This window comes from Lampris incognitus, chromosome 5 (genome assembly GCF_029633865.1).
Source record: "Lampris incognitus isolate fLamInc1 chromosome 5, fLamInc1.hap2, whole genome shotgun sequence".
NCBI classification, from domain to species: domain Eukaryota; kingdom Metazoa; phylum Chordata; class Actinopteri; order Lampriformes; family Lampridae; genus Lampris; species Lampris incognitus.
The window spans coordinates 59435044-59447218 of NC_079215.1; the positions used below are offsets into that span (position 1 = coordinate 59435044).

General features: G+C 43.8%; 1 protein-coding gene across 1 annotated transcript in view; it reads right to left on the reverse strand.

The window, feature by feature from the left end:
• The window catches only part of xpnpep1 (X-prolyl aminopeptidase (aminopeptidase P) 1, soluble), a 157571-nt gene extending 145630 nt beyond the window's left edge, over positions 1 to 11941 (reverse strand). The window contains exon 1 of the mRNA XM_056279643.1: positions 11825 to 11941. The gene's annotated coding sequence lies outside the window, so the exon portion shown is untranslated. The remainder of the gene's footprint in view (positions 1 to 11824) is intronic.
• Between the last annotated feature and the right edge of the window lie 234 nt (positions 11942 to 12175).

Sequence of the window (12175 nt, forward strand, 5' to 3'; positions counted from 1 at the left end):
GTGGAGTTACTGCCCATCTTTCGGCGCGGGTTGAAAACTCACCTCTTTAAGAACTACTACCCTGTTACTTGTTCTTAGCACTTATTGTATTCACTCATTAAAAAAAAAATTTTTAAAAACTCTTTCTTGCACTTTTACTTTTAGCACTGGTTTTGAACTTAGATGCTTGTTTAGATGCACTTATGACCTCCGACGAATAGTAGTTCTCCTGATTTCCTACGTTAAATGCACATATTGTAAGTCGCTTTGGATAAAAGTTTTGGCTAAATGACTGTCATGTAATGTAATGTAATGTGGTATCCCTAGATAGGATATCAGAGCCCTCTTTTCCACTTCTTCCATATACACAAGTTGGCCAGTATAGGTGAAACCCTTGAGAGGTCACTTAGATGAGTGATGAAATGTTTCTCTTAATAAAGGTTGTATGCAGATTAGTGTTGCACGGTAAACCGGTACTGAAAAAGTACCATGGGACTAACTAGAGTTTTGAAAAGGTACTATCCCAGCATTTTCGGGTAAAAAAACAAAACGCTACTTTTATTATGAGAATGGCTATTTGATCTGGCTAATAGGAATCTATCTCTTTAAGCACAACACTGGCAGCCAGTGACGTTTCGCTCGTGGTGTGTGTGACTTTGCGGGACACAACCCTGACTGAGTTTGTAATGCAACTTGCAGCAAGCGTGAAGTGAGTCGAGAACAACGGTAGAGAGAGTGGACCACTTTTTCATTTTGCTCAGGGACTAGACTTGAAGAAATGGCAGCAGCTTCAGCAACACCTGAACTCATTGACAATGAGGGGACCCGAAGTGGAATATGGAGCTATTTCAGCTTTAAAGTGGACGAAAAAGGCAAGCCCATAAACACAGCAGCAAGCACCGCTGTGCAAGAACCGTTTTAAAGTGTGTCTTGCAAAAGGAGGCAACATGTCAAACCTGGCCAAACATCTGTCGGACAAACATCCCGACCTTTTCAAGGAATTCAAAGACCGACAGGTGATAGTTGATTAGTTCATTCCCCCGTTATGTCCATCCATCCATTGTCTTAACTGCTTATCCTGCTCTCAGGGTCGCGGGGATGCTAGAGCCTATTCCAGCAGTCATTGGGCGGCAGACGGGGAGACACCCTGGACAGGCCGCGGGGCCATCACAGGACCGACACACACACCCCCATTCATTCCTAGGGACAATTTAGTACGGCCAATTCATCTGACTTACATGTCTTTGGACTGTGGGGGGAAACCGGAGCCCCCGGAGGAAACCCACACAGGGATGAGCCACCAAGGTTGGACTACCCCGGGGCTCGAACCCAGGACCTTCTTGCTGTGAGGCAACCACGCTAACCACTGCGCCACCGCGCTGTCATCCCCCCGTTATGTCCATGGAAGAAATACAAAGTGATTGAAAAGTCTCTCCACAGTAGTAATATATACTCATGCATAGCCTACATATTTGCGTAGTGCTGAAAGTGTTGTCGATGACGTTGTATGCAAATAACGGTGTTGGAGACACTGTCACTTAACTGCGGAGACATCGTGATCCTGCATATGCACCAAGCTAGCAAACAAGTCATCCCCTGTACCCGCAACAGATATTAATTATCAATGCACACGTGCATCTCTATATAGCGAAGTCACAAACATGATTTTATACAGAGATTTGGCCATTGCCAATTTAATGTTTCATACATACTGTATAACGACAGCATTGGAACTCCTATTTTCTTTTTCGTGAAACATTAGCATACAATATGACATAACCTAGTCATAAATTATGATCTACACTACATGGACAAAAGTATTGGGACACACAACTCTTATTCATTGAATTCAGGTGTTTCATTCAGACCCATTGCCACAGGTGTATAAAATCAATCAGCTAGCCATGCAGTCTGCATTTACAAACATTTGTGAAAGAATGGGTCGTTCTGAAGAGCTCAGTGAATTCAAGCATGGTGCTGTCATAGGACGCTACCTTTGCAATAAGTTCATCCATCCATCCATTATCCAAACCGCTTATCCTGCTCTCAGGGTCGTGGGGATGCTAGAGCCTATTCCAGCAGTCATTGGGCGGCAGGCAGGGAGACATCCTGGACAGGCCGCCAGGCCATCACAGGCCCCCCCCACACCCACACACACACACACAGGGACAATTTTAGTATGGCCAATTCACCTGACTTACATGTCGTTTGGACTGTGGGAGGAAACTGAAGCCCCCTGAGGAAACCCACGCAGACATGGGCAGAACATGCAAACTCTACACAAAGGACGACCGGGATGACCCACCAAGGTTGGACTACTCCGGGGCTTGAACCCAGGACCTTCTTGCTGTGAAGCGATCGCGCAAACCACTGCGCTACCGTGCCATCCTTGCAATAAGTAGTTCGTGAAAGTTCTTCCCTGCTAGCTATTCCACGGTCAGCTGTAAGTTGTATTATTGAAAAGTGGAAGCGTTTAGGAACAACAGCAATTCAGCCACAAAGTGGCAGACCACGTAAAGTCACACAGCGGGGTCAACGAGTGCTGAGGCGCAGTGCATAAAAGTCATCAATGCTCTGTTGACTCAATAACTGCAGAGTTCCAACTCTGGCATTAACATCAGCACAAAAACTGTGTGCCGGGAGCGTTGTGGAATGGGTTTCCATGCCCGAGCAGCTGCATTCAAGCCTTACATCACCAAGCACAATACCAAGCATCGGATGGAGTGGTGTAAAGCATGCTGCCGCTGGACTCTGGAGCAGTGGAAAGGTGTTCTGTGGAGTGACGAATCATGCTTCTCTGTCTGGCAGTCTGATGGATGAGTCTCGGTTTGGCGGATGCCAGGAGAACGTTACCTGCCTGACTGCATTGTGCCAACTGTAAAATTTGGTGGAGGAGGGATAATGGCATGGGGTTGTTCAGTGATGGACTGGGACAAAAATTAGGCTCTGGTATTTGGTCCTGACCAGCCCATTTTCCAAAGGGGGGGGGGGTTGCGTATTTTGTAATGATCGGCACCAGCAGCACGCAGCGCTAGGGATGGGTATCGTTAGGATTTTATCGATACTACTACTCTTATCGGTACTGCTTATCGGTTCGGTACTTTATCGATACTTTATCGGTTCTTTTTGATTATTATGCAAGAAAAAAAGACACTTAATTAAGAACAGAATCGGCATTGCTTTATTATTCTATTATATAACTTTATATAAATATAAACAAATATTATTTATTCAGCAGCAACAGCAGCAGCAATGTTTTAAATGCATCTGAATTATAGACTTTATAATCAACATTCAACAACAACAAATAAGATAAAAAATAAAAGTAGATAAAGATAAAGAAAAAAATATATATATTAAAAATAAATTTTTACAGCAAAAGGCTAACGGAAGTTCAAACAAACAAGAACCTAGAACATTATCCTAACAGTTCTTCTGCAGAAAAATCAACATATCTGCCTTCTCCGGCAGGAGTCGTGATCTCTCCTGACTTATAGTGTCCCCGGCTATTAGCCTAGCTAACTCCGTATCTATGGCTTATATATTTGTAGCTAAACAATTAGCTAAGCAATTATATTTTATTTATTGGCCTATTCGTAATAATTCGTTATTAGCCTAGCTAACTCCGTATCTATGGCTTATATATTTGTAGCTAAACAATTAGCTAAGCAATTATATTTTATTTATTGGCCTATTCGTAATAATTCTATGGCTCATACGGCTTACCTGCAGTGGACGTGGATGGAACACTACGAGCAAAGCAGTCGAAAACTCCGCATTTCTGCAGATTAATACCATGTTTCGACAAAAGATGTTTCGACAGATTGCTTGTATTGCCACCCTTACTGGCAAATGATTTCTTGCTCTTGTGGCAACGAGCGTTGTTGTCATCGACTTTTGAAAAATATACCCAAACTTTTGAACGTTTAGTTCTCTCCGCCATGATGAGCACTTGAGCAGAGCTGTCTGCGCGTGTGTGAGAGAGTGTGTGGAGCACAGCACAGCCCCGCCCCTCGCGCTGTAAGAGAGAGACAGAGAGATGGAGAAAACGGCAAACAAGATTATGTTCGCAACGTTTAAATTCGTCGAAAAACACAATTGCCACAATATAAATCTCACTCCATGATTTCTCGAGTACCTACCGACTACCGATAGCAGAACCGAAAACGTCGGATCTTAAAATGCTCCGGTTTTTACTAATTTAGAACCGGTTCCCGTTTAGAACCGGGTTTCGGGGGGCATCCCTACGCAGCACACTTACAGGCTTTCTTAACTAAATAATGCACACACTGAAGCAGATCATAAAACGTTCAAATGACCATCTTAGAATAAAATAGAATGGCAATGAGTGGAATATGCGTAAACGATAGGAGGTTACGCTCGCATATTTTTGTTAATGCAAATGGCGCTCAAATTCAGAATAAGCCGCACTCAGCACCAACAGCACACTATACAGGCTTCCACAATAATGACATATCCCATAAAGTTCATTTATATTAACAACAAAGCAAGTAATCAAGCAAGACACGTCGACATCCAGTGCAGGCGCTCTTACAGGCCTTTATAATAAATGCCTCTCTCTCTCACACACACACACACGCACAGTCATGCTGGCACGGCGACCAACCCCATGGATGGAATTGAAAAAGAATATGTCCTACCTTAAGTAGTCAGAAGTTGTCGCATCAGTGCACTTTTCTCTGCTACCCTGTCGATGATGCAATCCGTGTCCAACGACACCAGAACATCCTTATCTGTAGCCATCAGCATGAAGGCTTCTAAGTGATCCTGCGATGCTGTACTCCTCAGTCTGTTCTTTATAAATTTTAGCGTTGAGAAACTTCGCTCGCAAGCAACTTGGGTCACGGACAGAGTGAGTAGAAATTTGTAACCAAGTCCAATAAAATGGTATGCATCAGTCAGCAGACCATATCGACGCAGTACTTGATAACAACAAATGGGACATTTCTTACAAGATGAGCAGGTCTTATTTATCACATCCCATTGTTCATCCGGTGGGTCATGGTCATCTGTCGGGACTGTCGGCTCATTTCCATCTTCGGCTTCCTCTGTGCTCACCCTGACCACATACTCATCTAACACTGACAACTTCAACTTACCCCAGTGGGTGGCCAGATTCTGTAGCTCTGTTTGCAAGGCCTCAGTAGTAGCTCTGTTGTCATATTTGTGCAGCCTTTTGCTCAGCTCGTCTAGTCCTGATGCAGGGAGACCTTTCTCTCTTCTTTCTGGGAAGTTGTGGGGGTCGAGAAGGGCAAAATCTGTGTATAGCTTTCCATTCTTTTCAAAACGCCATCCAATGCTCTCAATCACAGTATCCAGGATGGTGTTATGGACGTTGATCTCATAATCACGGTTTGTATCAGACATGTTCTCATCCTCTGCTAACTCACCCGGCATCCTTTTTTTCTTCCTCTGCCTCCGACTAGGCAGCGCGGCCTGCACCTCTGCCTCTGTGTCACTCTCCTCCAGTTTTCCATTCATCCATTTCACAAAGACATCCGCTGCTCCTGTCACAGCCTAAAAGTCCCTCGCGTGTTTCTTTAAGTTTTCCTCTGTACCGATGACAAAGCGATGCGCTGTCAGAATATCCATATCGCTTGTTTGGAGATACTTTGATAGTAAGGTCATCAGTGCAAAGATGCGCAAAAAGAGCTGAGCGGTCAGGACGGTCTCGTATTTAAGTAAGGTCTCTACATACCCGCTTGCCTTCACTCGCACTGTCGGTTTCACCTTCTCTTTATCCGTTATGGCCATTAGTGTGACAATCAGGTCAATGTAGAGAGTTTTCTGGATCACCAAACTTGCCAAGCACCTTCCTCAGTGCTACGTCTTTTGCCCACCACCTGGTCTCACCAACAGGTGAAAGACACCTGTGACGCACGTCCTGGCTTACTTCTTCCCATATGTTCATTCATTTATATGACTCTTTCAAGAATAGGGGTACGTCATTTAAGAGAGAATAGTGATGCACTGGCTATGATCGCACCAGTACTGTCGGTGAGTACCAGGTTAAGAACATGTCCATAGCACCAGACATGCACTTGTTGCGGTGAATGGGCTGACAACAGGGCAGAAAAGCCCTTGTACTCTCCTTGCATGTTGGCGGCCCCATCTGTAGAATTACCAGCACACTCACTAACATCAATGTGCATCTTGTCCAGCAACTGCTTTAGCAAATCAACGAAATAATCTCCAGTAGATGACTCGCAGTCAACAAGTGCAATCAATCTCTCGTGTATCATATCAATCACATAACGGATTATTACTGAGCACTGGTCTTTGCTTGCATTATCTTGAGTGGTGTTGATTTGAATAGAATACATTCCGGCCTCCTTAACCTCAGCAGCTACTGGTTCTTGAATAAGACGGCCTATAACCTCTATAACAGTGTTCCACTGTTGTTTTCGAGAGAAACGTGACAAGTGAACCTCTGCCTGTACTTCCAGCTCTGTGCAATTGCTGGCTATTTTCAATGCAATTATTTACATGCTGTTGCAGAGACAAATCAAATTTGCCCACCAAAATAACAAGTTTCAAAAATGTTCCATGGTCTACAGTGTTATCATCTGAAGTGTAGGCAGCTTCGAAATTATGTCCTCTGTAATTGAGGCCACTCTTCCCTATTACCTTAACCATCTCAACAACATGCTCCATCACTTGTCTCCTTTGGCGCACCTGTTCTCTCGTGGCAGACATCTGATTGACATGGATTAAGTCTTATATATTTCCTTTGCTGATCCACAAGAGGTATACATCTGTACACACTATGTTGTTCACATCGCTCATGTTCTGCAATTCGCTGGTGGATATGTTGCCAGTCTGTCATCCCGGTTATGAATGGATTGTCACCTTTAGCGAAAGCTAAACACACTGAGCAATACAATGTAGGCCTATTTCTATTCATGTCAGTGCAGCATGTAAGCCACGGCCACTTCGTGCCATTAATCGTTTGAAACACACTGATGTTGCTGGTCTGATTTGGGTGATACTTGAAAAATAAATCCAACTCGTGTGGTTTCAGCTGTGTGAAATAGTTAAGATCATTAGGTCTCTCTCCCTCCTCGTTGTGTCTCTCACCCTTCTTGTTGGCGTGCCTCTCTCCCTCATTAGCATCATGTCTCTCTAGTATCTCCTCGTTAGCTTGACTCTCTCCCTTGTTAGCTTGTGTCTCTCCCTCGTGTCTCTCTCTCCTCGTTAGCCTGGCTCTCTCCCTCCTCGTTAGCTTGTCTCTCTGTCTCTCCCTAGTTGTGCTTCTCTTCCTCATTCCTGCTGCTAACATTAGCTAGTTTAGTCGTTTTGGACATGGCGGGATGCATAAACATAGTTAACTTGGCACATTTAGCTGCGCCAGCCACAAGGCTTTTCTTCTTCCTCGCTCTCTCTTTTTCAGCACCTCCTTTTCTTTTTTTACTGTTTTCTTCCATTTTTAACCTTTTATTGTTGAACTCGACCAAAGATGAACTTGACCAACTTGACCACATTGTGATTGCATGTAAGCCTAGACCTGGGCCGATCCACTTGAGGAGGGGGAGGGGCCGCTCCCGCTCGCCACCTTACACCAACACTATTAAACATAGTTTACCTGGGAGCCCCCCCCCCTACAAAAGTTGGCCGGCCTATCCTGTATAGTGGGCCAGTGTGATACGCGATTGTAGCCGCCTGCGTTGAATTTATTTAGGTACAAAAAAAACCAACTTTTGTTTCTCTTCTCAGGATATAGTGGCCCAGTGGCCCAAAAGTGCAGCAGCCCTTCTGGCATTTGCCAGAACTGCCAGATTGCCTGTCTGGGCATGGGGTTGTTTTTCAAGGGCTGGGCTAGGCCCCTTAATTCCAGTGAAGGGAAATTTTAATGCTTAAGCATACCAAGACATTTTGGACAATTCTATGCTTTCAACTTTGTGGGAACAGTTTGAGGAGGGCCCTTTTCTGTTCCAGCATGACTGGGCCCCAGTGCACAAAGCAAGGTCCATTAAGACATAACACCTTTGGGATGAACTAGAATGGAGATTGCAAGCCAGGTCTTCTCGTCCAACATCAGTGCCTGACGTCACAAATGCTCTTCTGAATGAATGGGCAAAAATTCCCCACAGACACACTCCAAAATCTTGTGGAAAGCCTTCCCAGAAGAGTGGAAGCTGTTATAGCTGCAAAGGGGGGGACCAACTCCACATTAATGCCAATGGATTTAGAATGGGATGTCATAAAAGGTCCTGCAGGTGTAATGGCCACATGTCCCAATACTTTTGTCCATATCATGTATCTAATCAGTCTCATCAAAATGTTTTCTAGGTATGGTATGTCACCAACTAATTAGGCCCTCTGCTATGACAAATTCATCACCATACATTTTTAATCCATTTTCTTTTTCCAACTACAGAAGTCTAGTGCCTCTGGCTCAGAGAGAGTTACTCTGCCCACTCAGAAGCAACCTACCATCCAAGGTGGTTTTGAGCAGCATATAAAATACTAAAAGGAGTCCAAAGATGCTAAAAGGCTCAACGGGGCAGTGGCAGAGTTCATCTGTATGGACCAAGTGCCAGTATATTTAGTTGAGAATGCAGGGTTCAGAAACCTTGTACACAACCTGGACAAAAGGTGTGACCTCCCCTCAAGGAATTTATGTATAACGAAATTCTCAAGCTGTATGGTGAGACAAGGTCTATTATCAGTGCACAGCTGACACCAAAGCCATTCTTCTCCTGCACTATGGACAAGCAGAACTGTAAACACATACTTGGCTGCAACAATCCAGTTCATCACAGAACCCTGGGAAATGCAGTCCTGGTGCTTAGGATGCTCTGCGTTGCACTCTGACCACACAGCTGACAGTCTGAAGGAAACCCTGGATCATATTGTGACAGATTTCATCTGTGATTTATGATGGGTTTTTTTCTTTCCCTTTTGTATCTGTCCAAGTTGCAGAGTACTGCTGGCGTTGTGTGTGGCTGCTGCTTCTCCCTCTCGTAGCCCCCCTTCCCATCCACCCCTCTATGTCTGTGTTATGTTTATCTGCCGTCTTGTTTCACCCTGTTTATTGTAAAGTGACTTTGAGTATTAGAAAAGCGCTATATAATTTATTATTATTATTATCATTATTAGATTTATGGGGGCTATATAGGGATAAAATGTCTGGTATCACAACAGATAATGCTTCTATCAACCCCAAGGCATTTGCTGACTATACCTGGATACCCTGTTTTGGCCACAATATGCACTTGTCAGTCAAGAAAGCCATAGACATTGATTGTGTGGTAAGCTGTCTTTTACGACTCCGCAAGACTGTGTCTGGCTTCTCAAGATCTAATAAGATGTCAAGACTGCTGAAAGACAAACATAAATCGTTAAAGCTGCCACAACATAGACCAATTCATAAGTCCACCCAATAGGGTTCCACCTATGATATGGTAGATCGATTTTGTGAGCAGCAGCAAGCAGTCTGCTGTTCTGGCCAAGTACAGAAAGAAGTGGCACCTGATGCCCAAAGACACAGACATGACAACTTTGGAAACAGTGAGGGATCTCTTGGCTCCACTCAGTGATTTCACAGATGCCCTAAGTGGAGAGAAAGAAACAACTCTCTCATCAGTCCTGCCATCATGTGGGAGATAAGAGCCTGCCTGAAAGATGAGGAAGGTGACAGTCCACTAGCGCTGAAAATGAAGCAGAGAATTAGAGAAGACTTTGAAAAGACATACAATGAGCACGAGCTGAAGATGATAGTAAACATCTCCACTTTCCTAGATCCAAGATTTAAGAGCACTTTTGTTACTATGGAAGAGGAAGTTAAGAGGGAACTATTCCTAAAAGCTGAGACAGTTAAGCTTCCTAGGGAGCACCATCAGGAGCAACAATAACACTCAAGGGGACAATAGAGGATCAGCTGCTGCAGCGAAGAGAAAAAGAAGTGATCTAAAAAGTTTGCTCTGCTGTATCACCTCAGAAAAGAGAGGGGCAGAGGTGTCCGGGTGGCATGGCAGTCTATTCCATTGCCTACCAAATGGGGATCGACAGTTCGATTCCCCGTGTTGCCTCCGGCTTGGTCGGGCGTCCATACAGACACAATTGGCCGTGTCTGCGGGTGGGAAGCCGGATGTGGGTATGTGTCCTGGTCGCTGCACTAGCACCTCCTCTGGTCAGTCAGGGCACCTGTTCAGGGAGGAGGGGTAACTGGGAGGAATAGTTTGATCCTCCCACGCGCTACGTCCCCCTGGTGAAACGCCTAACTGTCAGGTGAAAAGAAGCGGCTGGCAACTCCACATGTATCGGAGGAAGAATGTGGTAGTATGCAGCCCTCCCCGGATCGGCAGAGGGGGTGGAACAGTGACCAGGACGGCTCGGAAGAGTGGGGTAATTGGCCGGATACAACTGGGGAGAAAAAGGGGGGACAAAAAAAAAGAAAAGAAGGGGCAGATAGTTCTGGAACAAGACAAGATTCTTCCACACTCAAAACACCAGTGGATAAACTAAATGGTGAGATCATTGACTATAAACAATTAAAGACATCAGCCCTGCAGAGGACCCCCTGACTTGCTGGAGTCAACATGAGGCACACCTGCCCATCCTGGCTCACTTTGCAAAACAATATCTGTGTATTCCAGCATCAGCTGTGCATCCAAGCATTTCTTTAGCATGTCTGGAAATATCTGCTGTCCTAGGTTTCTAGACTGAGTGAGGAAAATGTAGACACCTTTTTTTTCCTGGCCAAAAGTCTAAACAAGGCAAAGGGACCGAGTAACAAATGAAAAACAGCCAGGCACCCTAGACTACAGTTTAGGCTGAGTAGTAACAGAATACCATTCAAGGCAGTTATGCTGCTATATTAGTTGGCCTATTAATGTTCTATTTTTTGTCAGATCTCATTGTGTTGAATAACATTTCTTATTGTTTTAATATATACAAGTCTATTTTGAATTGTGACAAAGTTGTTCAGAATTAAGATATCGCTCAATGGCTGAGCTGACAATACTTTCCTTGACCAAGAAAAAAAAAGAAAAAAAGATTAGACAGCCAAGATATAGGATAGTTAGAGGTAACTGAGCAGTTTGAGATTATGCTGCTATTTTAGTTAACCGGGATTATTGTCGTTTTACATTCAATGCCATTGCTTTATTTTATTTATTCTCACTCTTCTAAAAGTTTACGTTTTGACTGAAAACGTTGTCCAGGTTTGAAATAAAGCACAATAATGGTATTTGAGATTGTTTGCCCTTAAAAAGAAAAAAGAAAAATAAATATAAAAAGTACTGAAATTCATGACTTGGTAACAGTATCGGCATCGAAACAAAAATGTTGGTATCGTGACAACAGTAGTGCAGATGAACTGATTCAACTTACTGTGACATGTGATTGTTTACAAATACGCATCTGACAGGCTCAATCGCTCGCACCGAATATGCTGGCCTACTAAATCAAAATATTGCCACCCAGTTGTTTGCCTTTAGATAATCTACAGAAATTATTTTAAGTATAACACCGTCCGGACAAGTAATCCAACTATTTTTTTTTTCCTTCTTCTTCTTCCAGGCCAAGAGCACGAGAACAACATTTTATTTATGTGGCGCAGTTAATTTGGTTGTGGGTGTGGCAGCCCTTCGTTAACCTATTTAGAGAGTTCCCAAGCATGTTTAGATTCAGTGCCTTTATAGATTGCAACAATAGAGGATACACCGCAGAACCGGGAGTGGGATAACCAGACGTCTCCAATTTTGAAAACAGTCAACATCGTCGACCAACTACTTGCACCGCAAATCATGAGCGTTTGGCTATTAAGAATGTTCATTAACGCAACCGCTCTACAAACCGTACAAACGTTTAGTCATTTTACCTTGAATTGTGATTTTTTTTCTTTGAAAACACTCTTGCACTGGCTGTGTTACTGTACTTTTCTTCTTCTTCTTCTTCTTCTTCTTCTTCTTCTTCTTCTACTTCTTCTTCTCCTTCTACTTCTTCTTCTTCTTCTTCTTCTTTGGCTTCTTCTTCTGCTGCTGCTGTTGTTGTTGCTGCTGCTGCTGCTGCTGCTGCTGCTGCTGCGTCCTCTTCTTCTTCTGATTAATTGGCGGTTTGCAAATAACGATTTGGTGCATTACTGCCACCAACTGAACTGAAGAGTGGTTCAAAATTCGAAAAAAAATAAAAAACAAAAAAAAAATAGAAAAATGCTTTTCCACATAAAACG